The sequence below is a fragment of the Hemitrygon akajei genome, chromosome 18, assembly GCF_048418815.1.
Source record: "Hemitrygon akajei chromosome 18, sHemAka1.3, whole genome shotgun sequence".
NCBI classification, from domain to species: domain Eukaryota; kingdom Metazoa; phylum Chordata; class Chondrichthyes; order Myliobatiformes; family Dasyatidae; genus Hemitrygon; species Hemitrygon akajei.
Window position 1 is genome coordinate 66,613,989 of NC_133141.1, and position 27,950 is coordinate 66,641,938.

Here is a 27,950-nt window from a genome sequence, read left to right on the forward strand (position 1 = left end):
GAAGATATTGCAAGAAATGTGAACATGAGAGAGAGTATTGAGTTACTAATTTCTCAAAAGACATCAGTTGGCCAACTTGGAACAAATCCATGAAGGAATAAACCCCTTTATTCCCCCCAAAAAGAAAAGTACGATCACTTAATGAAGGTTTAAATAAATAATTTTGATAAATTAAACCAAAAAGTTTAAATTTTTTAAGATTAAAAAACTTAAGAAACTGGAACCAAATTTGTAATGACTGCTTAATCACAGGATATAAATTTAAATTAGTAGTTTTGGCCTGTTGTACAGGCAAAGAAGCTCTTAATAATGAGGTTAAATGAAACTGTTTCACAGCATTCAATTCCAAATCAGCCCACAGAGGTCGTTCATCTCTATCAGCCCAATATAACCAAAAACACATATAACGTATATTAACAGCCCAATAATACATTCTTAAATTAAGCAAAGCAAGACCTCTATCTTTTTTTAATCTTTGTAAATGATATTTAGCATTCTTGGTCTTTTCTTATTCCAAACAAAAGAGGAAATAATGGAGTCAACCTGATCGAAGAACTTCTTAGTTAAAAAAAGGGATATTTTGAAATACATATAAACATTTTGGTAAAATCATCATTTTAACTTCATGAATTCGGCCGACTAACGAAAGTGTAAGTGGATTCCATCTACAAAATAATTGCTTCATAAAATCCACTAAAGGAACCAAATTAGCTTTATAAATGTCTTTATGATTTTTAGTGATAATAATAGCTAAATATTTAAATGAGTCCGTAACTCTAAAAGGAATGTCATCATATATAGAAACAGAATCATTTAGGGGAAATAATTCACTTTTATGAAGGTTTCGTTTATATCCTGAAAACTTTCCAAAATCATTTAATAGTTTCAATAAGCTAGGAATGGATTCTTCAAGATTCGAAATATAAACTAAGAGATCGTCAGCGTAAAGAGAGATCTTATGAACAGTCCCATTTATAAAAATTCCATGAATATCTTTAGCTTCTCGAAGTGCAATAGCCAAGGGTTCCAGCATCAAATTAAATAACAAAGGACTTAACGGACATCCTTGTCTCGTACCCCGTGAAAGCTGAAAAAAGGAGATCTGCAATTGTTAGTAATAACAGTAGCAATAGGACTTTTATATATTATTCTAATCCACTTATTAAAATTAATACCAAAGCCAAATTTCTCTAAAACATTAAATAAGTATTTCCATTCAACTCTATCAAATGCCTTTTCAGCATCAAGAGAAATGACACATTGGGGAGCCTTAGAGAAGGATGAATATATAACATTTAACAATCTCCAAACATTAGAAAAGGAATAACAGCCCTTTACAAATCCTGTTTGATCTTGAGAAATAATTTTAGCTAAATAATTTTCCAGCCGATTAGCCATTATTTTTGAAAGAATTTTAGCATCCACATTTAATAATAAAATAGGTCTATATGAAGCGCAGTCAGTAGGGTCTTTATCTTTCTTAAGAATTAAAGAAATAGAAGCTTCATAAAATGTGGGAGGTAACTCTCCTATCAAAAAAGAATCTTTAAGCATTTCCAACATATATGAAGAGAGCAATTTTTCAAATGTTTTATAAAATCCTACAGAATAACCATCCAGTCCAGGAGCTTTACCAGATTGCATTGAAAAAATAGCTTTCTAAATTTCACTTTCAGGAATAGGAGCATCAAGAGTTTATTGATCTTCAACAGAAATTTGAGGAAAATGAATCTTTTGTAAAAAGCATTCATTTTAGAAGAATCAACTGGAAACTGAGATTTATAAAGTTCAATATAAAAGTCTTGAAAATTTTTATTAATATCTTCATAATTGCATGCTAAACTACCATCTCCCTTACGAATGTTTAAAATTTGTCTTTTAGCTCTAGCTGCTTTTAATTGAGATGCTAATAGCTTATTATTTTTATCTCCAAACACATAAAATTGACTTTTCAATTTAAGTAAATTTCTTTCAATAGGATAAGTTAATAATAAATTATATTGTGATTGGAGTTCAACTCTTTGTTTAAATAAATCAATGTTAGGAGAGACTGCATAAATATTATCCAAGTCTCTAATTTGTTTGGAAATTTTTATCTAACTCTGTTTTTGTCTGTTTCTTAAGCTTAGCTGAATAGGAAATTATCTGACCATGCAAATATGCTTTAAATGTATCCCATATAATCAATTTTGATACATCTTCTATATTGTTAAAAAGAAAAAAATCTTTTATCTGAGTCTCAATAAATTTGACAAAGTCCGGACGTTGTAATAATTTTTCTGGAAAATGCCAAGGCAAATTTGCAATAGCAACATCATTCAATTCAAAAGCTAAACTTAAAGGCGCATGATCCGAAAGAACTATAGCATCATATTCACATTTCTGGACTTTGGACAAAAATTGGGGATCAACCATAAGCTAATCGATTCTCGAATATTTTTTGTGAATGTGTGAAAAAAAAGAATAATCTCTATCATTCGGATGTAAATGTCTCCAAATTTCCACCAGGCCAAAATCAATTAGAAAAGAATTAATAAGTGATGCAGAACAACTTGGAAGCCGCTGATTAGTTGAACTCTTGTCAATCAAAGGGTTTAAACAACAGTTAAAACCAACACCAATTAACAACATATATTCATTTAAGTCCGACAATAAAGCAAATACATTTTTAAAAAAAGAAGGATCATCTACATTAGTTCCATATAGGTTAACCAGAACAATTTTTCTATTACAAATTGTTCCTTTAACAATTAAAAATCTACCATTAATATCTGACACAATATCTTCTTGGATAAATAAAATATTAGATTTAATAAAAATAGATACTCCCTTTGTTTTATTTTGACAAGTAGCGTGAAATTGAAGGCCCTTCCACATTAAAAAAAATCTATTTTGATCGCCCGTTTTGATATGCGTTTCTTGAACAAAAATTATTTTGGGTTGGAATCGATTAATGATTTTAAAAGTCTTCTTTCGCTTAATAGGATTATTCCAACCACATACATTCCAATTTATCTGTTTAATTGCCATAAATTTTTTTTTTTTATTTAGCACATAAATGGATGCATACCGCGCAGGCTAATCCAAACTGGCGGTGATAAGTACAACAATACACAAAATATACATGCTCCGGAGCTCCGTAATGGGAAAAAATACCAAAAAGAAAACTAAAATTAATCTACAGTTAATCCTGTAAATCAAAACTAACATCAATCCTCCCACCACCCCAAAAAGCCCGAAATTAGGCAAAAAAAGCCGAAATGCCTCCCCAAGTGGGCAAGCTGCCCATTTTATAATAGTGGTTTTAAAAAGCTTTCCTTAATTCCTCCCCCCAGTTACAAAAAAAGATAAGATATGGCTCTAAAATCGAAAAGCCCTGCAAAGAGAAAAAATATTTTGCTAGATATAAAAAGCCTAACACTACAAAGCAACACACCATCATATCAAGTCATGTTAACTGGTTCTTCTGCCCATTTACAGGCCTTGCTTCTAACTGATATATATGTAATTGAAATATCAATATACTTTGGTGCCTTCCATTACTTTACAGAGTATTATTGTGCTGGAACAATGGAAACTGGTAAGGCTGGGTAATCATTAAAACATGGTACAGATTCCCAGTTGAAATGGTTAATACAAGAGGACACAATTTTATGGTGATCAGAAGAAAGTATAGGGATCTCAGAGATATTTGTTTTCATTGACCAGTGGGTACGTGAAAAGATCTATCATGGGTAGTCATAGAGGCAGACACAACAAGGACATTCAAAAAATTAAATAGGCTCATAGTGAAAGACAAATAGAATTCTCTAGAGGACAGAAGCATTAGATTAATCATGAAGTAAGTTGAAAGGCAAGCAGAACAATATGGACCAAAAGGCCAGCACTGTTCCGTTTCTCTCTACATCATCTAGCTCCCCATATCCAGCATAAAAGTTCAGAGAAAAAAGTGTTCATACTTAATCCTTAAGAACACACTGGGGAATGCAAAACAATCTCCAAGGACGCCAAAGCTAAAAATTAAACAAAGAGAAAAATACCTACGTAATCTCTGGTGAAGAAAAATCAGTACCATTTTCCACTTAACTGACACGCCCAATGAAAAACTGTTTCTTAGAAAAAATTAATTATCTATCAACTAAGCCAACTATATATAAGAAAAAAACCTTATGAACTATGAAAACTATCACTTAATTAATGAAAAAGGAGAATAAAACAAATAATAAAACAGATAATCAAACAGTCTATCCGTTGTCTTAATTCACTCAGTAGACCAAACAGATTATGAAAAGTCATTCATCATTCACATCGAAAGGTTCACATCTTCTTTAAATGGTTGATCAGTTATAGGACATCTTAAGCAAATCAAAAATATTCAAAGCTTATCTTCTTTCCGAAAGAACGATTATTCAGCAGACCTAAAACCATTCAAACCTTGGCTACAACCAGAATAGAGTTAACATAATCCAATGCCTCTTTGGGGTCCAGAAAAACACGTGGGGTCGAATCTTTGGGAATTAATTTTAATCGAGCTGGATATTGAAGTGATGGGAATAATCCCTTATCATAGGCTATCTTCATAGTTGGAACGAATTTAGACCGCAGAGCCATAACCTCCCGTGGGTAATCTTCATAAAAACGAAGCTCGGAACCTTTAAATTTAAAAACTTTTTGTTTCTTTGCATATTTTATGATTCGGTCTTTAACTTTAAAATGAAGAAAGGAGACTAAAACTGACCTTGGTCTATCTTGGCGAGATGTCGCAGTAAAACTTCTAAATGCCCTTTCGATGTCGGGAGGTTGAGATAAAATATCTGAAAACAGAGATTGAAACAGGTTAGCAAAATAGTCTAATAAATCTTCAGTCTCAGATCCTTCCTTCAATCCAACAATTCAAATATTATTCCGACGAGATCTTGCTTCCACATCGACAAACTTCTGTTGCAACTTCTCCAAACGCGCTGATATTTCTGCAATTTGCCACTTCGCCTCTTTCAGTTCAGAATTCAGAGAAATAATGTTTTCCTGCACAAATTGAAAACTCTCTTGTAACGATCTCATCTCAGAAGAGGGAGCATCAAGTTTTACCGTGTTATTGTCTATCTTCTTATCAAGACCCATCAGCGAATTTTCTAAACGTTCGACCCAGGCTGGTGTTTCCTCTGACATTTTCCCCTTTCCATTGCTGGATTCAGGAAGCTGCTTTCCACTTCTTAAAGATTGTGACGTAGTAACAACTATTCCCCTCTAAGATCTGACAAATAAAAGTTAAAAATTCAAAGTTTAAACTGGGGAAAAGGAAGAATTAATTGCAGCCACACAGATCTGTGTGTCACTCCATTAGACAGTAGGCGGAGCTATTGGGAATATTCTATAGGCCCCCTGGTAGCAGCACATTGGGAGGCAGATTTTGGAAAGGTGCAAAAATAAAAGGGTTGTTATCATGGGTGACTTTAACTTCCCTAATATTGGTTGGCACCTGATTAGTTCCAATGGTTTAGACGGAGCAGAGTTTGTCAAGTGCGTCCAGGACGGATTCCTGTCACAGTATGTTCAAGTCAAGTCAAGTCAAGTCAAGTCAAGTCAACTTTTATTGTCATTTCGACCATAACCGCTGGTACAGTGAATAGTAAAAATGAGACAACGTTTTTCATGGACCATGGTTGACAGGCCGACTAGGGGGAATGCCATACTAGATCTAGTATTAGGTAACGAACTGGGTCAGGTCACAGATCTCTCAGTGGGTGAGCATCTGGGGGACAGTGATCACCGCTCCCTGACCCTTAGCATTATCATGGAAAAAGATATAATCAGAGAGGACAGGAAAAGTGTTAATTGGGGAAGGGCAAATTATGAGACTATAAGGCTAGAACTTGCGGGTGTGAATTGGGATGATGCTTTTGCAGGGAAATGTACTATGGACATGTGGTCGATGTTTAGGGATCTCTTGCAGGATTTTAGGGATAAATTTGTCCCGGTGAGGAAGATAAAGAATGGTAGGGTGAAGGAACCATGGGTGACAAGTGAGGTGGAGAATCTTGACAGATGGAAGAAGGCAGCATACATGAGGTTTAGGAAGCAAGGATCAGATGAGTCTATTGAGGAATATAGGGTAGCAAGAAAAGAGCTTCAGAAGGGGCTGAGGAGAGCAAGAAGGGGGCATGAGAAGGCCTTGGCGAGCAGGGTAAAGGAAAACCCCAAGGCATTCTTCAAATATGTGAAGAATAAAAGGTTGACAGGAGTGAAGATAGGACCGATTAGAGATAAAGGTGGGAAGAAAATCTACTTTTCGTGATTTTTATTAACAACCTGGATGTGGGGGTGGAAGGGTGGGTTGGCAAGTTTGAAGACGACACAAAGGTTGGTGGTGTTGTGGATAATGTTGAGCATTGTTGAAGATTGCAGACAGACATTGATAGGATACAGAAGTGGGCTGAGAAGTGGCAGATGGAGTTCAACCCAGAGAAGTGTGAGGTGGTACATTTTGTTAAATGCCTATGAAATGGATTTTTAGAGCAGTTTGTCATTGAGTCTACTCGGGGATTGGCAATACTGGATTGGGTGTTATGTAATGAACTGGAGTGAATGAGAGCTTCAGTTAAAAGAACCCTTAGGAGGCAGTGATCACAATATAATTGAGTTCAACTTGAAATTTGATAGGGAGAAAGTAAAGTCTGACCTACAGTATTTCAGTGGAGTAAAGGAAATTACAGTGGTATGAGAGAGGAGATGGCCAAAGTAAATTGGATGAAATGCTGGCAGGGATGACAGCAGAGCAGCAATAGCGTGAGTTTCTGGGGAAAATGAAGAAGGTGCAGGATAGATGTATTCCAAAAACAAATACTCAAATGGCAAAATAGTACAACCATGGCTGACAAGGGAAGTCAAAACGAATGTAAAAGCAGAAGAGGGTGAATACAACAACACAAAAATTAGTGGGAAGACAGAGGACTGGGAAACTTTTGAAACCATAAGAGAGCAACTAGAAGAATCATTAGGATGCAAAAGGTGAAATATGAAAGCAAGCTAGCAAACAATATCAAAGTGGATAGTAAAAGCTTTTTCAAGTATGCAAAAAAATAGGGTGGACAAATATTAATGGGGGACAAGGAGATGGCAGATGAACTAAATTAATATTTTACATCAGTCTTCGCTGTGGAAGATGCTACCAGTGTGCCAGATGTTGAAGGGCATGAGGGAAGAGAAGCGAGTGCAGTTACTATCACAAAGGAGAAGGTGCTCAAAAAGCTGAAAGAGTGAAGGGTACATAAGTCACCTGGACCAGATGAACTGCACACTAGAGTTCTGAAAGAGGTAGCTGTAGAGATTGTGGAGGCATGAGTAATGATCTTTCAAAAATCATTGGACTCTGGCATGGTGCCAGAGGACTGGAAATTGTAAATGTCACTCCACTCTTTAGGAAAGGAGGAAGTCAGCAGAAAGGAAATTAGAGACCAGTTAGCCTGACCTCAGTGGTAGGGAAGATGTTGGAGTCAATTGTAAAGGATGAGGTTATGGAGTGTTTGGGGACAAAGTCAGCATGGTTCTCTGAAGGGAAAATCTTACCAGACAAACCTGTTGGAATTCTTTGAGGAGACTACACGTAGGATAGATAAAAGGGATGCAGTGGATGTTGTATATTTGGACTTTCAGAAGTGCCTTTGACAAGGTGCTACACCTGAGGCTGCTTACCAAGTTAAGAACTCTTGGTGTTACAGGAAATTTACTGGCATGGTTAGAGCATTGGCTAATTGGTAGGAGGCAGCGAGTGGGAGTGAAAGGATCCTTTTCTGGTTTACTACCAGTGACTAGTGCTCCGCAGGGGTCGGTGTTGGGACCGCTTCATTTTATGCTGTATTTCAATGATTCAGATGATGGAATTGATGGCTTTGCTGCCAAGTTTGCAGATGATACAAAGATTGGTGGAGGGGCAGGTAGTTTTGAGGAAACAAGTAGGCTGCAGATGGACTTAGACAGATTAGGAGAATGGTCAAGAGAGTGGCAAATGAAATACAATGTTTGAAAATACATGGTCCTGCACTTTGGTAGTAGAAATAAATGTACAGACTATTTTCTTAACAGGAAGACAATTCAATACTCTGAGATGCCAAGGGACTTGGGAGTCCTTGTCAGAACACCTCAAAAGGTTAACTTGCAGGTAGAGTCGATGGTAAGGAAGGCAAATACAATGTTAGCATTCATTTCATAAGGTCTAGAATACAGAACAGGGATGTGACGCTGAGGCTTTCTAAAGGACTGGTGAGGCCTCACCTTGAGTATTGTGAACAGGTTTGGGCTCTTCATCTCAGAAAAAATGTGTTGGCTTTGGAAAAGGTTTAGAGGAGGTTCACAAGGATGATTCCGTGAATGAAAGGGTTATCATACCAGGAAAGTTTCATGGCTCTGGGTTTGTACTTGCTGGAATTTAGAAGAATGCAGGGGGGCCTCATTGAAACCTATCAAACGTTGAAAGGCCCAGACAGAGTAGATGGAGGAAGGATGTTTCCCGTGGTGGGAGAGTCTTGGACAAGAGGGCACAGCCTCAGGGGAGAGGGGTGCCCTTTCAAAACAGGGATGCAGAGAAGGTGATGAATTTGTGGAACTTATTACCACAGGCAGCTGTGGAGGTCGTTGGGTGCATTTAAGGCAGAGCTTGATAGGTTCTTGATTGGACACGGCATCAAGGGTCATGGTGAGAAGGCCAGGAAGTGGGGCTGAGGAGGAGAGAAAAGGATCAGCCCTGACTGAATGGCAGAGCAGACTCAATGGGCCAAATGGCTCATGGTTTATGGTCTTATGGTCTTCTATTGTTTGATTAAGCATTCTTGTTCATTTAAATAATTCATTATGGGTTATATTGCAAACATCATCATGCCACAATGATATGTGTGCCTCACCTAAAGTAAAATCAAAGTTAGACCGGCATTTCAGATTCCCATGTCTTCCTTTCAATTAGTTTAATGTTCTGAACTTACAAAACATAATATTGTTTTAAAATGAACCCGAGATGGATCCCGACCCATTCAAATGGATGCTTTTGGGGAGGGTTTAAGTGAATTTGAGAGGAGGATGGGAACCGGAGTGATACGCCTGAGGAGGGCAGTGTGTAGTGAGACTGTGAGGAAAGACAGGCAGGTGATAGGGCAAAATTGCAGTCAATGTGATGAGTTAAAGTGTAACAGAGGGCCAAAATCAAAAAGGGTTCTGAATACAGGACTGAAGGTGTTATGTTTGTGAACACCACTCCCCCCACCAACCCCGGTTTCCTTGGGCTGCATAAGTCGAGGGAAAACACACTCCGGTCCTGCCAAATGCATGAGGTTGAGACCCCGGTTTGGTTGGATGCTGTGTAATGTGATCCCCTGTTACAACTCGGTGCCAAGAACGAACAGACAGCACACCGCATACAATTAGAGGAATAATATTTATGAAACTTAACTTAACTGAAGGGTTAGTAAAGAGAAGAAAGGAAAAAACAAAAAGGGCCCATTATAATTAAACAGTCAAATGTGCACAAGTTGAAGCTCAGCTCTTCCAAAAGTTCTATTCACCGATCCTCAGTAAACCTCAGCATCCTGCTCCATCGCATCACGGTCCTCCACCGGGTCGAATCCTACGACCAGTTCTCTCCAGTGCCTTCTCCCTTCATCTCCCTCCGAATACAGACTCCAGCTCACACCGGTGGCAGGCACACACAAATAAAAAACCTGCTCCCCAGACTGGATGTTTCACATGTTACATACCCCGTAACTGGGTCACTTACCAGCAAAGATAGAGAGGTCCATTGAAGTCTGATGGTACTATTTTTAACAGTATTTATTGATAAAAATACACAAAAATAATATCAATGCAAACATACAGATAATATATGTCGTCAATACTAAATCTAAAAGCGCGGGTATAATAATAATCAATAAGAAATAGCTCTATCGTTGTCTAGGGGATAATGTATTGTCCGATGGAAATATAAAAGTCACTTTAGTTCATCCAAGCTGCAGCTTTTGGTTGGAGAGAGAGACGATGTTTTTAGAACTTGCCCATTTTCCCTTGTTATGATGGCGATCCTTCAAAATGTCATCGGTGGTGATCTCTTCTTTAGCTAAACCACCTTCCGTGGTAGGGCCTCAATCCCGGGCAACGGGAAAGGACACGCGTGGACCTTCCACCGGCTGTCGCTATTAAACACTGTCCCGGGATTTTCAGCGTTTCTCCTGGTGTGTCTAAAGGGGCTGTTCCCCCAGACCCTCTTTTATCCTGACTCACAGGGTCTCAGATGTCAATCAGGGTGGAGGGATGCCTCCCCTCAACCAGCCCACTTTTGGTCATTCCCTGAGGGCTTCAAATAAATAGCACCGTACTCAATACACAATTCTGTCTCCAAGAGACAATGGCCGTTTCCCGTAGCTTTGTATCGCCGAGGGGCCAAGACATTCCAAACGTCTCTCTCTCATTTCCTGGGTCTCCTGACCTGAATTAATAGCGATCTTGCGATTCTCAAAAAGGAGGGGGCACAGGCGTGACACCCTCTTTCTTCAACGTGTTTTTACCATCGGTAAAAACGAAGTAATACAGAGTCTTACAGGATTTTAGAATCTAACACAATACAAAAGCTTTTTTTTCACTACAGAGTAATACAGTTATACATTCAATTCAGCATCTAAACAGGTAACGATTACATTGTCACTTCCTTTAATATCTTAACATCTTGTACCTTACTAAAGTCTTGTAGCATCAGACTCCAATTTAATAACCACCTATTTTTTTTCCTTCAGCAAACAAAACTAAAGAGTTGTGATCTTAGCTTACGTGTATACTACAAAAGTTCATGCAAAATACTAATCTTTATGTTACTTTCAAACTTAACAGTCAAGCTTCCATGGGGTTGTCTTTATTATTCACATGCTTTGTCGAAATCCCGTAAAACTGGCTTCTGCTATTTAAAAATGGCGTCTCCATTAACCCTCGCCTCTTTTCCGGTTAATTCCCACGTGGGGAGCTTGTACACCCTGGCGAAATAGGCTTTCACCCGCTCCTTTCATAGGAGTTATTTTATCAACAATGTGTTCCAAACTTAGACCATTTCCCGAATTTCCACCCAATTCTTTAATTTTACGCAAGTTGCTAGTTTTCCCTTCAGGACCCTTGAGGCTATTAGTTTTCAGTTTAAACTCTTTGTTCAAACAGCATTTCAAATTCTGCCTTTTTACACCACACTCTGGAATAACAATAGCGTGTGGGGCCCCGTTACCTTCCAACTCAACCTGTAATTGATTCACAGGCTTTGTGGTACCACGCCATTGTCTCTGTAGCCTGGTGGCTGCCTTTGATATCAGTCCAGCCTTTAAATCTTCTTCATTCAATTTGGGAACCACATATTTCCCTTTTCCTTCAATAATAATATTCATCTCCCCACTAACTTTTAACACACCTTCGAGCACAAACACCTGGGAATTCTCACTTCCCACTATTACCAAGGTTAACCCTTTTTTCACTGAACCAAGTCCATCTGACCCATAAGGATTGCATTCCTTTTCAACTGAATCAAATACCTCAGACTTTTTCTGAGCTCCATTACTAGGTTCAGTACCACGTGCATCCACATCTTGGACACACTCAAACGGGACATTTGCCTCTTCCAGGCTTTCAATACCCGTACCCGGTCCAAATTCTAAATTCCCCTGATCCTCCCAGCTACTCTCTGGGCAACTCCCTTCCGGAGTAAACTCAACCCCGTGGGCTGAAACAACCTCATCTGCCAACCCAGCAGACTTCTTCAAGGTAAGGGCACCCTTTTCATCTAGGACTGCCCTCATTTCATTATCGGGAACACCTTTAGAATTTTCCACTTCTTCAAACAGTTCTGCCAAACCAGACAGATCATCCATGTCCAACCCTGGACCTTTTAACAGCTTTATCTGTTTCTCATCTTTATTTCGTGCCTCTAGAACTTTTCTCCTCGCTAAGGGCTGATCTACCTCCTCTCCCTTACTCTCTTTCACTTTACTACTCTTAGTTTTACCACCCTCTAAACCCTCGTGGTACAGGGTCGGTAAAAACGTCTCAGCCAACTCGATACCGGCCGGATTAAAACTGCTCTCTGTCTCAGCTGCCTTTCTCGACAGGCTGCGAGTGATCGCGCATGCAGGATAGATCTTGGAATCTAGGGGCAGGACCTCAACACTCACAGGCTGTCTCGTCAGCGTCATTGCTGACCAAACCTTACCACCGGCTAAATCATTACCCAGAAGGACGTCGGCGTCAGTTCTCGGGAATTCTGATGGCACCCCCATTTCAACTGGTCCAGAGACTAGCTCACAATTCATAATGATCCTATGCAAGGGCACCATTTCCGTCCCTTTTCCTATTCCTTTCACAGCTACCATTCCCGTCTTGCGACCAAAATCCAGTACCTTACTGCTAATCAATGACAGTTCAGCGCCCGTGTCTCTCCAGATCCGTACTGGATCTGGTGTGTCTCCCTCCCTCACAGACACAGTTTCGTTTGACATACAAGTCTCAGACCCTTCTCGTACTCTGTCTACCCGGGGATCTCTTGTCGATTTACTGATTACCATGGCACATCCGATAGGGACTGCTGCTTTCCCTTTTCCTGTCTCCCTCCTCGGAGTAAAGCACCTAGATGCAATATGTCCCCCCTTTCCACAATTAAAACAGGTCAAGCCAGGAAATCTCTGGCCGTCTTGGCTCTCCTCCCCAACCTTACCACTAGCTCCCGGCGGGACCTCTGCCTCAGCCGGCGGGCTTCCTCTATCGTTCTCACGGTCTCTCTGGGAACTTTTATTTGAGGAAAACTTTGTCTTGTGGGTTAGGGCATATTCATCTGCGAACCTAGCAAATTCGGAGATGGACTTATTCGGCTTCTCATTCAAATACATCCGGATATCATCCGAAACACAACCTTTAAATTCCTCAATCAGAATTAACTCCCTGAGATGCCAAAAATCCTCTTCCACTATCTCTGCTGTGCACCAACGGTCCAAGAGCACACCCTTCTCATAGGCAAACTCTGCATACGTCTGATTCCACCCTTTCTTTAAATTTCTGAACTTTTGTCTATACGCTTCAGGTACCAATTCATAAGTCCGGAGAATGACCGCTTTTACTTGGTCATAACTCTCCGCCTCTTCCTCCTCCATGGACAACGCCGTATATGCTCGTTGTGCCTTACCTTTTAACACACTTTGTAACAACGCCACCCACTGCTCTTTGGGCCACTTCTGATTCACTGCCACCTTTTCAAAAAGCAAGAAATAACTATCAACATCCGTCTCCTCGAACGGAGGTACTAACCTCAACTCCCGACAGCATTAAACTGCTTCTCTCGGTCTGACCCTTGATCTCTTCACTCTTGCCTTAACTTCTCCATCTCCAAGTCATGGTTCCTCTGTTTCTCTGCCTCCCTCTCCTTCTCGGCTCTTTCCTTTTCTTTCTCAGCTCTCTCCCTCTCTTTTTCAGCTGCTTCCAGCTGTTTTAACTGAATTTCATGCTCCCTTTGTTTCTCAGCCCTGTCCTGCTCCAACTCCTTTAGCTGGAGCTCATGCTCCTGTTGCTTTTCAGCTCTTGCTCTCTCTTTTTCAGCTGCTTCCAGCTGCTTTAATTTAATTTCATGTTCCAACCTTAATTTCTCCAACTCTAACTGAGCCATCCCACTAGCTGGTACCTTTTCAGGGATATCTTCCAATACCTCAGCTGCAAACACCTTCTTCTCAATATAATACTGAGTTATGGCCCTTCGCACCTCCCACTTTTTCATTGACAACCTCACCTCTGCGAGGTTTAACCCCTTCGCCATATTTATCAAGTCTGATTTGGTGGCTGCCTCTAGCACCTCCAGAGTTGGGTTTTCTATAAATTCACCCATGTCCATCTTTGCTGGTTTCCCATCTGGCTACCCACGTAACCAGATCCAAGTTTGGACTTACAAGCCCGATTCACTGGCCTCCCAATTTGGTGTCAAATCCCGGATGAGCCCCCAATTGTTACATACCCTGTAACTGGGTCACTTACCAGCAAAGATAGAGAGGTCCGTTGAAGTCTGATGGTACTATTTTTAACAGTATTTATTGATAAAAATACACAAAAATAATATCAATGCAAACATACAGATAATATACGTCATCAATACTAAATCTAAAAGCGCGGGTATAATAATAATCAATAAGAAATAGCTCTATCGTTGTCTGGGGATAATGTATTGTCCGATGGAAATATAAAAGTCACTTTAGTTCATCCAAGCTGCAGCTTTTGGTTGGAGAGAGAGACGATGTTTTTAGAACTTGCCCATTTTCCCTTGTTATGATGGCGATCCTTCGAAATGTCGTCGGTGGTGATCTCTTCTTTAGCTAAGCCGTCTTCCGTGGTAAGGCCTCAATCCCGGGCAACGGGAAAGGACACACGTGGACCTTCCACCGGCTGTCGTTATTAAACGCTGTCACGGGATATCCAGTGTTTCTCCTCTGGTGCGTCTGAAGGGGCTGTTCCCCCAGACCCCCTTTTATCCTGACTCACAGGGTCTCAGATGTCAATTAGGGTGGAGGGATGCCTCCCCTCAACCAGCCCACTTTTGGTCATTCCCTGAGGGCTTCAAATAAATAGCACCGTACTCAATACACAATTCCGTCTCCAAGAGACAATGGCCGTTTCCCGTAGCTTTGTATCGCCGAGGGGCCAAGACATTCCAACCGTCTCTCTCTCATTTCCTGGGTCTCCTGACCTGAATTAATAGCGATCTTGTGATTCTCAAAAAGGAGGGGGCACAGGCGTAACACACATTCCAAAGCACCTGTTATCTCTAACCATAAGCCAAACACTGTTTCGACAGAAAGACCATTGCATTCGCAGTGAAACCTTTCCCAGGGCATCATATTTGAATGCAACCAGTATACGGAATAAGGTAGATGACCTTGTGACTCTGGCAGGTTTGATGTTGTAGGCATCGCTGAGTCGTGGCTGAAAGAAGATCATAGTTGGGAGTTTAAGATCCAAGGAGACACATTGTACTGAACGGAGAGGCAGGTAGGCAGAGGGGGTGGCGTGGCTCTGTTGGTAAAAAAAGTGAAGTCAAATCCATTCAAAGAGGTGACGTGGGATTGGAAGACGTGGAATCCTTGTGGGTAGAGTTGAGAAACTGTCAGGGTAAAAAGATCTTGATGGGAGTTATAAACCGGCCTCTGAACAGTAGTCAGGATGAAGAATACAAAGTACAGGATAGAAAAAGAATGCCAAAAGGGCAATGTGACAATAATTATGAGGGGATTTCAGTATGCAGGTAGATTGTGAAAATTAGGTTTGTGTTGGATCCTAAGAAAAAGGATTTATAGAATGCCTACAAGATGGGTTTCTAGGCCAGCTTGTCATTGAGCCTACTAGGGGAACGGCAAATCTGCAATGACCCAGATTTGATGAGGAAGCTTAAGGTAAAGAAACCCCTAGTCAACATAATATAATAGAATTAACCCTGCAGTTTGAGAATGGGAAGATAAAATCAAATGTATCAGCATTACAGTGGAGTAAAATGACTTACAGAGGCATGAGAGAGGAGCTGGCCAAAGCTGAGTGGAAAGAGATACCAACACGGATGATGGCAGAGTAGCAATTGCTCGAGTTTCTGAGAGAAATTCAGAAGGCACAGAAAAAATACATCTCAAAGATGAAGAAATATTCCAAAGGGAGAATGAGACAAACCTGGCTGACAAGGGAAGTCAACGACAGCATAAAGGTAAAAAGGAGGGCATATAATCTGGCAAAAATTAATGGGAAGGTAGAAGATTTGGAAGCAACTAAAAAACACAAGGAGAGACAAGATGAAATATGAAGTTAAGCCAGCCAATAATATAACAGAGGATACAAAAAGTGTTATCAGACATATAAAGAGTAAACGAGAGATGAAAGAGTGGACATTAGCCCAATGGAAAATGATGCTGGAGAAGTAGTAATGGGGAACACAGAAATGGTGGAGGAAATTAATAAATACTTTGTGTCAGTCTTCACTGTGGTAGACAGCAGCCGAATGCCAGAAATGTGAGAGTCTCTGGGGGCAGAAAGGAGTGCAGGCATGTATGCTAGAGCTGTTGGGCAGGGGTTGAACTAATTTGGGAGGGTGATGGAAACTGGAGTGATAGGGCTGAGGACGGGGAGGTCAGTATACAAGCAGATTCAGTGTGTAGTGAGACTGTCAGGAAGGACAGGAAGATGATGGGGAAAAACTGAACTCAAGTGGGATGAGTTGAAGTGGAATATGGGGACAAGATCAAAAAGGGTGATGAACACAGGACTGAACGTGTTATATTTGAATGCACACATTATATGGAATAAGGTAGATGATGTTGTAGCACAGTTAGAGATTGGCAGGTATGATGTTGTGGGCATCACTGAGTTGTGGCTGAAAGAAGATCATCGTTGGGAGCTTCACATCCAAGGATACACATTGCATCAAACAGACAGGCGGGTAGGCAGAGTTGGTGGACCGGGGGGTGGGGTGCATGGCTATGTTGGTAAAAAAAATGAAATCAAATGCTGAGAAAGAGGTGACATTGGATCAGAAGATGTGGGCATAGTTAAGAAACTGTAAGGGTAAAAAGTTCCTGATGGAGTAATACACAGGCCTGTGAACAGTAGCCACGACGTGGGCTACAATTTCCAATGGGAGATAGAAAAGGCATGGCAATGTTACAATAGTCATGGGGTTTTCAATATGCAGGTAGGTACAGAAAATCAGGTTAGCACTGGATCCCAAGACAGATTATTTGTGGAATGCCTGTGAGATGACTATCGAGCAGGGGAAAGACTACACTGGATTGGATAATGTGGAATAAGCTGGATTTGATGAGGGTGCTTAGGGTAAAGGAACCCTCAGGAGCTAGTGATCATCATTTGATGGAATTCACCTTCCAATTTGAGAGGCAGAAGCTAATGTCAGATGTATCAGTATTACAGTGGAGTAGAGGGAATTACAAAGGCATGAGAGAGGAGCTGGCCAAAATCGATTGGAAGAAGTTAGTAGCAGGGATGGCAGAAAATCAGGAAAGGATGGAGTTTCTGAGAGCAATTTAGAAGGTGCAGAATAGATAAATCCCAAAGAAGAAGTATTCTAAAGTCAGGATGACGCATCCCTGTCTGACAAGAGAAGTGAAATACACCATAAAAGCAAAAGAGAGGGAATATAATAGAACAAACTTCAGTGGGAAGTTAGAGGATTGGGAAATTTAAAAAAACAACAGAAGGCAACTAATAAAGCCATAACAAGAGAAAAGATAAAATATGAAAGTAAGCTAGCCAATAATATCAAAGCGGATACCAAAAACTTTTTCAGATATAGAAAAAGTAAAAGAGAGGCAAGAGTTGATATTGGACTGCTGGAAAATGATGCTGGAGAGGTAGTAATGGGGGACAAGGAAATGGCGGATGAACTGAATAAGCATTTGCATCGCTTTTCCCTGCGTAAGACTAGCAGTATGCTGGAAGTTTGGAATTGTCAGGGGGCAGAGGTGAGTGTAGTTGCAATTATTAGTGAGAAGGTGCTTAGGAAGCTAAAAGGTCTGAAGGCAGATCAGTATAGACGAGATGGACTACACCCCAGGTTGTGATAGAGGTAGCTGAAGAGATTGTGCAGATATTTGTAATGATCTTTCAAGAGTCAATAGTTTCTGGCATGGTACCGGAGGACTGGAAAATTGCAAATGTCACTCACTCTTCATGAAGGGAAGGAGGCAGAAGTGAGGCCAGATAGCCTGACCTCAGTGGTTGGGAAGATGTTAGAGTTGATTGTTAAGGATGTGGTTTCCAGGTATTTGGAGGCACATGATAAAATAGGCTAAAGTCAGCATGGTTTCCTCAAGGGAAAATCTTGCCTGACAAATCTGTTGGAATTGTTTTAGGAGTGACAAGCAGGATAGGCAAAGGATAATTGGTGGATATTGTGTACTTGGATTTTCGGAATGTCTTTGACAAGGTGCTACACATGAGGCTGTTTAACAAGATAAGATCCCATGGTATTAGAGGGAAGATACGAGCATGGATAAAGCAATGGCTAATTGGCAGAAAGCAAAGAATGGGAATAAAGGGAGCCATTTTTGGTTGGCTGTCAGTGATTAGTGGTGCTCCACAGGGGCTGGAGACTGCAGTTGAGACTGCTTCTTTCTACATTATATGTCAATGGTTTGAATGATTAATTGATGGGTTTGTGACCAAGTCTGCGATTGATATGAAGATAAGTGGATGATCAAGTGGTGTTGTAGAACAGGGAGATCATAGAAGGACTTAAATAGCTTCAGAGAATAGGCAAAGAAGAGGCAGAGGCAGATGAAATACAGTGTTGGATAGTGTATGGTCATACATTTTGGTCGAAGGAATAAAAGTGTAGACTATTTTCTCAATGGGGAGTGAGAAACAGTTACTTGCCCCAAACAGTAAAGCTGATCAACACCTCCACCCACTAACCCACCCCTCCACACCCCCAACCATCACTACTTTATCATTTCCTGTCAGAGTCACCTGCTGTACAGACACTCCTGTGCCTAGCATCACTATATGGACATATAATCAATATATGCATTCAAACTATCTTATGTATTTATAGTTATTGGTGTTTTTTTTATTATTGTGTTACTTATATAATTTCATTTTTGTGCTGCATCGGATGAGGAGTAACAACTATTTTGTTCATTATACTTATGTCCTGGAAATAATGTTTTAAACTCCTGAATCATGAATCTCTAGTTGAGCAGCTCATTCCACATACCCACCATCTTCTATGTAGGAAACCTATCCCTCAGGTCCCCTTTAAATTTTTCCCCTTTCACCTTGAACCTGTGCTCTCTACTCTCAGACTCCCCTCCCTTGGGGAAAAGACTGTGACCACCCACGTTATCTCAGTCCCTCATAATTTTATAAACATCCGTAAGGTCACCACTCAGCTTCCAGAATTCCAGGGGAAACAGTCTCAGCCTCTTCTCATAACCCAGCCCCAACCCTGACCCAGTTACATTTTGTGAATCAGGTTTGCCCCCTCTCCAGCTTATCAGATCATTTCTAGGACAAGGAAACCAGACTGCACAGCACTCTGAATGTGGGCTCCAGCAGTGCCAGGCATATTGTGGACAACACTCCCACCTGGTGGTGTTGTGCTGCAATGACAGCTTCCCTGTGGTCAACACCCCCTCCTGGTGGTGTCTTCCCGCAATGACAGGTACCAACGGAGAACGCTGCCACCTGGTGGTAGCCCACCGCAATGACAGGTCCCCATGGCTAACAATCCCACCTGGTCTGATTCTAACACAATGACAGGCCCCCATGTGGACAACACTCGGGGACAAACACATTCTGCTGAAATGAGGCAAAGCAGCAGTGAGGTTATGGACCCTATTCAGATTACAGAAGAAGAGGTGTTTGCTGTCTTGAAGCAAATTAAGGAGGATGTATCCCCAGGGTCTGACAAGGTGTTCTTTCAGACATTGTGAGAGGCTTGTGCAGAAATTCTATCTTCTCCAGAAGAGATACTGTATTTAAAACATCCTTGCCAATGGATGAGGTGCCAGAGGACTGAAGCACAGCTAAAATTGTTCTGTTGTTTAAGAAAGGCTTGAAAAACTACTAAGGAAATTTTAGGCCAGTAAGCCTGACATCAGTAGTGGGTAAGTTAGACCATAAGACATAGGAGAAGAAATGGGTCATTCGATCCATCAATTCTGCTCCACCATTCCATCATGGTCGATTTATTTTTCCTCTCAACCCCATCCTCCTGCCTTCCTGGATCATTCCCATGAACTTCCTCGAGACCTCTGCAATGTCAGCACACCTTTCTTTGATAAGGGCCCGAAACTGTTCACAATACTCTGTGTGGTCTGAAATATACCCAATAACATGGCATGCATGGCCATCTGTGACAAGGAATTCCACAGATTCACCACCCTCTGGCTGAAGAACTTTTTTCTCATCTCTGTTCTAAATTAATATCCCTATATTCTGCGATTGTGTCCTCTGGTCCGAGACTTCCCCACCATAGGAAACCTTCTCTCCACATCCACCCTGTCTAGGCCTTTCAATATTCGATAGGTTTCAATAAGATCCCCCTCCCTAATTCTTCTTAGTTCCAGGCCAGGACCCAGAGCCATCAAACACTCCTAATGTTAACCCTTTCATTCCTGGGATCATTCTTGTGAACGTCCTCTGGATCCTCTCCACTGCCAGCACCTCTTTTCTTAGATATGGGGTCTAAAACTGCTCACGATACTTCCTGTGTAGTCTGACCAATGTCTTGTAAACCCTCACCATGACAGCCTTGCTCTTGTATTCTAGTCCGCTTGAAATGAATGCTAACATTGCATTTGCCTTTTTTATCTCCAACTCAACCTGCAACTTAAGCTTTAGGGAATCATGCACGAGGACTCCCAATTTTTGTTTTTATTGCACCACTGATTTTTGAATTTTCTTCCTATTAAGAAAATAAGTTATTGGGAGCTATTAGAATGGACTGACTATGTAAGTATTGCGATAGACCAGGAATGAATAGGAAGAGTCAACAGGACTTTGTGTGTGTTAGGTCGTGTCTAACCAATTTTATTGATGCTTTCAAGGAAGTTACCAGGAAAGTTGATGAAGGCAAGGCAGTGGATGTTGTTTACGTGGACTTTAGCAAGGTCTTTGACAAGGTTCTGCATGGAAGATTGGTCAAGAAGGTTCAGTCGGTTGGGACTCAGGATGAGGTAGTAAACTGGATGAGACATTGGCTTTCCGGGAGTAGCCAAAGGGTGGTCGTCGATGATTGCCTCTCTGACTCGAGGCCTGTGACTGGTGTTATGCTGCAGGGATCGGATGGTTGTTGTTTGTCATGGACATCAACAATCTGGATGAGAATGTGGTAAACTGAATCAGCACATTTGAGGATGACACCAAGATTAGGGGTGTAGTGGGCAGTGAGGAAGGGTGTCAAAGTTTACAGTGGGATCTGGAACACCTGGAAAATGGGCTAAAAATATCAGATGGAGGGTAATGCAGACAAGTGTAAGGTGTTGCACTTTGCAAGGACAAACCAGGGTGGGACTTACACAGCGAGTGGAAGAGTACTGAGGAGTGTGGTAGCACAGGGGGATCCAGGAATCCAGATCCATAATTCCTTGAAAGTGGCATCATAGATAGAGAGGGTCGTAACAAAAGCTTTCGGCACATTGGCTTTGATGGATCAAAGCACTGAGTACAGGAGTTGGGATGTTATGCTGAAGTTGTATAAATTGTGGGTGAGACCTAATTTGGACTATTTTGTGCAGTTCTGATCACCTTACAACAGGAAAGATGTCAATAAGATTGAAAGATAAATTTTACAAGGATGTTACCAGTACTTGAGGACCTGAATTAGTGGGAAAGGTTGGATATATTAGGACTTTATTTCCTCAAGTGGAGAAGGATGAGGAGAGATGGAGCACCACAGTAGCATAGTGGTTAGTGCGACGTTATTGCTGCTCAGGCTGTCAGAGTTCGGAGTTGAATTCCAACGCTGTCTCTAAGGAATTTGTACATCCTCCCCATGGAATATGTGGATAACATTTGTGTCCCATCCACTTCCTGCTATTAACTCAATAGCCACAACCATTCCCCCTCCACGGGTTAACTGAGTCATGGAGATGGTGTGAAACCACCTCTCTCAACTCAGGACCATTTTTCCCATCCTTTCTGGGGTCAGAAGGTTCACCCTCCCCCTCTTTGGTAACTATATGGACCACGACCTCTGGCTGCTCACCCTCCCACTTAAGAATGCTGAGGACTCGATGTCAGATGCCTTGGAATCTGGGAGGCAACATACCATCCTGGAATCTCACTCTCAACCACAGAACCTTCTTTCTGTTCTCCAAACTAATGAACCCTCTATATCCACAGCTTGCCTCTTGTCCACCCTTTCCTTCTGAGCCACAGAGACAGACTCAGTGCTAGAGATCTGACTGCTGTGACTTTCCTCTGCTAGGTCATCCCTCCAACTGAATTCAAAGTGAATTAGCTGTTGTTGAGGGGGGTGGCCACAGGGGTATTCTGCATTGGCTGTTCACCCTCCTGACTGTCACCCAGTTTCCTGTGTCCTTTCACCTACCTCTCCATAGGTCCTACCTACAACCACTCAGCATCCCCTTCCAATCAACTTTGGTCGGCTCCTCTCTCATGCCTCTGTAATTTCTTTTACTTCACTCTAATACTAATGCATCTGACTGTATCTTCTCCTTCTCAAACTCCATGGTGAACTTTATCATATTGTGATTACTAGCTCCGGAGGGTTCCTTTACCTTATGCTTCCTAACAAAATCTGGTTCATTACCCAATCACCCAATCCAGAATTGCTCTTTTCTCCTTGTGAGCTCAACCAGAAGCTGCTCTAAAAAGCCATCTTGTAGGTATTCTACAAATTCCCTTTGTTGGGATCCAGCACCAATTTGATTTTCCCAATCTACCTGCATATTGAAAGACACCATTGCTTTCGTAATATTGTCCTTATTACACGCCTTTTGTTTTACCTGTTGGAATTTCTATCCTACATCCTGTCTACTGTTCGGCAGCCTGTACATAACTTCCAACAGTGTCTTTTTACCTTGCAGGTCTTTAACTCTACCCACAAGGCTTCATTTTCCATTCCTATGTCACATCTCCCTAAGGCTTTGATTTCAGTTTTTTTACCAACAGAGCCTCCCCTACCCCTCTGTCTACCGGCCTGTCCTTTTGATACAATGTGTATCCTTCATTGTTAACCTCCCAACTATGATCTTCTTTCAGCCATGACTCTATGATACCCACGTCATACCTACCAATCTCTAACGGTGCGATAAGATCATCTACCTTATTCCGTGTACTGCGTGCATTGAAATATAACACCTTTCATCCCATATTCATCACCCTTTTCAATTTTGTACCCCTGCTACACTTTAACTCATCCCACTAACTGCAATTTTGCCCTACGATCTGCCTGTCCTTCCTCACAGTCTCACTACACATAACATTGGGTTGTATACCAACTGTCCCACCCCCAGCCCTATCACTCCAGTTTCTATCTCCATGCCAAATTAGTTGAAACCCTCCACAACAGCTCTGGTGAACCTGCCCACAAGGATGTTGGTCCTTCTCAGGATTTCAATATGTAGCTTGACAGGGAAAATCAGGTCAATGCTGGATCTCAAGAGAGGGAATTTGTAGAATGCCTATGGGAAGGCTTTTTAGAGCAGTTTGTGTTTGAGCCCACTGGGGGAAAAACAATTCTGGATTGGCTGTAGTGTAATGAACCAGATTTGATGAGGAAGCTTAAGCTAAAGGAATCCTGAGTATTAAAAGCAGCAGATTTCCCGGTCTGCATTTGGAGATTGGACTTCATCTTCAGACAGGCTCAAGGGGTGAGTCTGACCTCATTGTTGACATCACCCTGGGAGCAGACCCTTAGCAAAGGCCCAGGATCACTAAATACAGTGGGCCCCAAGCAGTAATTACATCTATTTTCCCAGAGTTGACCCCCAAAATCTCAACAACTGATCTATCATCCCTCCCAAAGACAATCCTTCTAAACCTTGCCTCCCGAAGGAATGGAAGGAATTGATTGTCTCACTGTTGTTGGAGTTTCCTCACCCATGCAGTCTCTCCACCTGGTCCAGTTTTCCTCCTTCCCCTTTACACAGAAGATGCAGTCCATGAAAAGAATTTGAGCCCATGAATAAATCCCAAGGAGGGAATGATTCCTGACTGCAAGATCAGACCTTTCAGCCCATTGTTGGTCTGCTAGTTGGTAGATTCAAATTGACCAGATCCTGACTCGATCAGTGCTGTACCATCGGGAAAGCCAGTGAGCAGGAAGATCCAAGAACCAGATTTGTCACATGGGGACCTGGCAAATCTCAACAACATTGTCGGAGTATCAGTGAAATCTGCAGCCCATAATGAGTCATTTTCACACATTGTGTCTGCACCAGCCTCAAGATCAGCAACCCATCCTCCAGTCACGCTGGAAGTGGCTGTTCTGCCTCTGGTCTCCAAATGACCAGAATTTAAATCCTGTTGTGATATTGTATCTAATTATGATGTGTCCCACTGGTGTCAGAATGGCCTTGAGATATGGGATTTCCAGGAGACTTCCAGCCTCCCCGATGGCCACATCTCTACCAGGTGCATCAAGATGCAACTCCTTCGAGACCGTGTTAGGAAACTGGAGCTGCAGCTCGACGACCTTCGGCTTGTTAGGGCAAGTGAAGCTGTGATAGACAGGAGCTACAGGGAGGTCGTCACCCCAAGGCTACAGGAGAAAGGTAAATGGGTGCCTGTCAGGAGAGGGAAGGGAGAATGTCAGATAGTGGAGAGCACCCCTGTGGCCATTCGTCTCAACAATAAGTACTCCATTTTGAGTACTGTTGGGGGCGAGCAGCAGTGGCCTTCCCTCTGGCACTGAGTCCGGCCCTGTGGCTCAGAAGAGGAACTGAAGAGGATGGCAGCAGTAATAGGAGGCTCTATAGTCAGGGGGACAGATAGGCGATGCTGTGGATGGAAAGAGGAGACACGGATGGTACTTTGCCTCCCAGATGCCAGTGTCCAGGATGTTAATGAATGTGTCCACAATATGCTGCAAAGGGAGGGTGAGCAGTCAGAATTCATGGTCCATATCAGAATAAAAGGGGCCTTTTCTGGTTGGCTGCCAGTGACTAATGGTGTTTTTCAGGGGTCAGTATTGGGACTGCGACTTTACACATTGCTTGTCAATGATTTGGATTATAGAATTGATAGGTTTGTGGCAAAGTTTGTGGATGCGATGAAGATAGGTGGAGGGGTAGGTAGTGCTGAGGAAGCAATGTGATTGCAACAGGACTGAGACAAATTGGAAGAATGGGCAAAAAAGTGGCAGATGGAATACAGTGTTGGGAAACGTATGAGAGTCCCTTTCGGTAAAAGAACAATGGTGCGGACTATTATCTACATGGGGAGAAGTTTCAAACATCAGAGATGCAGAGGGTCTTGGGAGTCCTCGTGCAAGTTTTCCAGAAGGTTAATTTACAGGCTGAGTATGTGGTAAACAAAGCAATTGCAATGTTGGCATTTATTTCAAGGGGAATAGAATATAAAAGCAAGGGAATAATGCTGAGCCTTTATAAGACACGAGTCAGGCCGCACTTGGTGAATTGTCAACAGTTTTGGGCCCTGTATCTCAGACAGGACGCGTTGTCATTGTAGAGGGTCCAGATGAGGTGCACGAGGATGATTCTGAGAATGAAGGGGTTAACATATGAGGAGTGTTTGGCAGCTTTGGGCCTGTACTCACTGGAATTTAGAAGAATGCAGGTGGATTTCATTGAAAGGACAAGATAGGGTGGATGTGGAGAGGATGGTGACGGTATCCAGAACTAGAGGGCACAGCCTCAACATTGAAGGGTGACCTTTTAGAACAGAGGTAAGGAGGAATTCCTTTTTGCCGGGAAGTAGTGGATCTATAGAATTTTCTGCCACAAACTGCAGTGGAGGCCAAGTCCGTGGGTATATGTAAGGTGGAAGTTGATTGTTTCCTGATCGGTCAGGGCATCAAAGGATATGGTGAGAAGGCAGGTGTATGGGGTTGAGTGAGATCCGGGATCAGCCATGATGGAATGGCAGAGAAAACTCGATGGGCTGAATGGCCTCATTCTGCTCCTAACCTTAACCCTTTCTGTATTCCTCATAATCTTAGAGACCGCTATCAAATTTTCATTTTATTTTATTTGGAAATACAGCGCAGAATAGGCCTTCCAGCCCTTTGAGCTGCACCACCAGCAACCCCCGATTTAACCCAAGACTAATCACGGGGCAATTTGCAATGACCAATTAACCTACCAACCAGTAGATCTTTGCACCGTGCGAGGAAACCGCAGCACCCAGAGGACATACACACATTTCACGGGGAGGACATACACACTGTGCCGGAATTGAAATCCGAACTCTGAAGGCCCGAGCTGTAATAATGTCGCACCATCCGCTTTGCTACTGTGGCGCCCCATCTCTCCTCATTCTCCTCCACTCCAGGGAATAAAATCCCAACATATTCAACCTTTCCCTATAAATCAGGTCCTCAAGTACTGGCAATATCCATGTAAAATTGATGACATCTTTCCTGTTGTTAGGTTAGGTGCCCAAAACAGCATAAAACACTCCAAATTAGGCCCCACCAACATCTCATACAACTTCCGCAAAAACATTCCAACTCTTGTACTCAATATTTTGATTTATAAAGGCCAATGTGCCAAAAGCTTTCTGTACTTGTGACACCACTTTCAAGGAATTAGGAACTGTATTCCCAGATCCCTCTGTTCTGCTGCACTCCTCAGTGCCCTACCATCCACTGTGCAAGTCCTACTCTGGTTTGGCTTCCAAAAGTGCAACAACTCATGCTTGTCTGCATTAACTTCCATATGATAATTTTTAGTCCATTTTCCAGGTGGTCCAGGTCGCGCTGCAAACTTTGACACCCTTCCTCACTGTCCACTACACCCCCAATCTTGGTGTCATCCTCAAATGTACTGATTCAGTTTTCCACATTCTCATCCAGATTGTTCATACAGATTACAACAACCAACCAATCCCTGTGGCACAACACCAGTCACAGACCTCGAGTCAGGGGGCAATCGTCTACGAACACTCTTTGGCTTCTCGCAGAAAGCCAATGTCTAATCCAATTTACTACATCATCCTGAATGCCAAGCGACTGAACCTTCCTGACCAACCTCCCACGTGGGTCCTCATCAAAGACCGTGTGGACAACATCCACTGCCTTGCCTTCATCAACTTTCTTGCTAGCTTCCTTGAAAACATCAATAAGATTGGTTGGAGATGACCAAACACACACAAAGTCCTGTTGATGATCCCTAATCAGTTCTCGTCTATCCCAATACTTATATATCCAGGCTGGTAGAATATCTTCCAATAACTTATTTTCTAAACAGGGAGAAAATTCGAAAATCAGTGGTGCAAAAGAAATTGGGAGTCCTCGTGCATGATTCCCGAAAGGTTAAATTGCAGGTTGAGTTGGTGGTATGAAGGCAAATGCAATGTTAGCATTCATTTCAAGAAGACTAGAATACACAGCAAAGATATAGTGCCGAGGCTTTATAAGACATTAATCAGACCACACGGGGAGTATTGTGAGCCATTTTAGGCTCCTTATCTAAGAAAAGATGTGCTGGCATTGGAGAGGGTCCAGCGGAGGTTCAGAAGAATGATCCCAGAATGAAAGGGTTAACATAGTTAAGGTGTTTGGACTAAGGGTTAAGGTGCTTGATGTTTCTGGGTCTGGGCCTGGAGCTAAGAAGAATGAGAGAGGGGGGATCTTATTGAAACCTATTGAATATTGAAAGGCCTGGGGTCAGCAGGAGATGCTCATGGAGTGAGCACTGTTTCAGATTCGCTCCATAACCTTTACTTTTTTTAACCTATGATCACCCTTATTTAACTTACTTTTACCTACACCAAAAGATTCTTGCTACATTTTTGGACTTATCTTTAAGAGTCTATTGTGAATTTTGAAGAAATGAGTACAGAAATGTCTTTGAGATCTAAAGGGCGATAACCTGGGAAAGATTCTAACGGGAACAGAAAGAAGAAAAAGACCGATCCTAAGCGCACTGAATTGACTTATGAAATGTTATTGGAGCTTTTAAATGAAAAATTTGAAGAACAATGACAAATTTTCAAACAAGATATAAAGGCTTTTCAGGATTATATGGATAAGACGGATTCAGTAGTTAACCAGCAGCAAGCTCTAATCGCAACTTTGCAAGAGGACGCTCGGAAGCGAGACTTGATAATTGAAAAACTGGAGCAGAAATTACCTTCGACGATTAAACAGGTGGAAACACTTAAAGCCAAGAGTGTCGACTTTGAAAACCGGTCCAGAAGACAGAACTTACGCATACTTGGTCTCCCGGAAGGTATTGAACAAGGGGACCCCTCGA

General features: G+C 41.9%; 1 long non-coding RNA gene across 2 annotated transcripts; it reads right to left on the reverse strand.

The window, feature by feature from the left end:
• Positions 1–948: 948 nt before the first annotated feature.
• Positions 949–27,950, reverse strand: LOC140741618 (uncharacterized). Of its 2 annotated transcripts, none has more exons than XR_012102095.1 (3): positions 27,828–27,950; positions 4,739–4,814; positions 949–1,087 (listed from the first exon to the last, which is right to left on the reverse strand). It is a non-coding gene; the product is annotated as an uncharacterized lncRNA (long non-coding RNA). The 2 variants fall into 2 exon arrangements; XR_012102096.1 differs by lacking the exon at positions 27,828–27,950 and adding an exon at positions 5,089–5,452.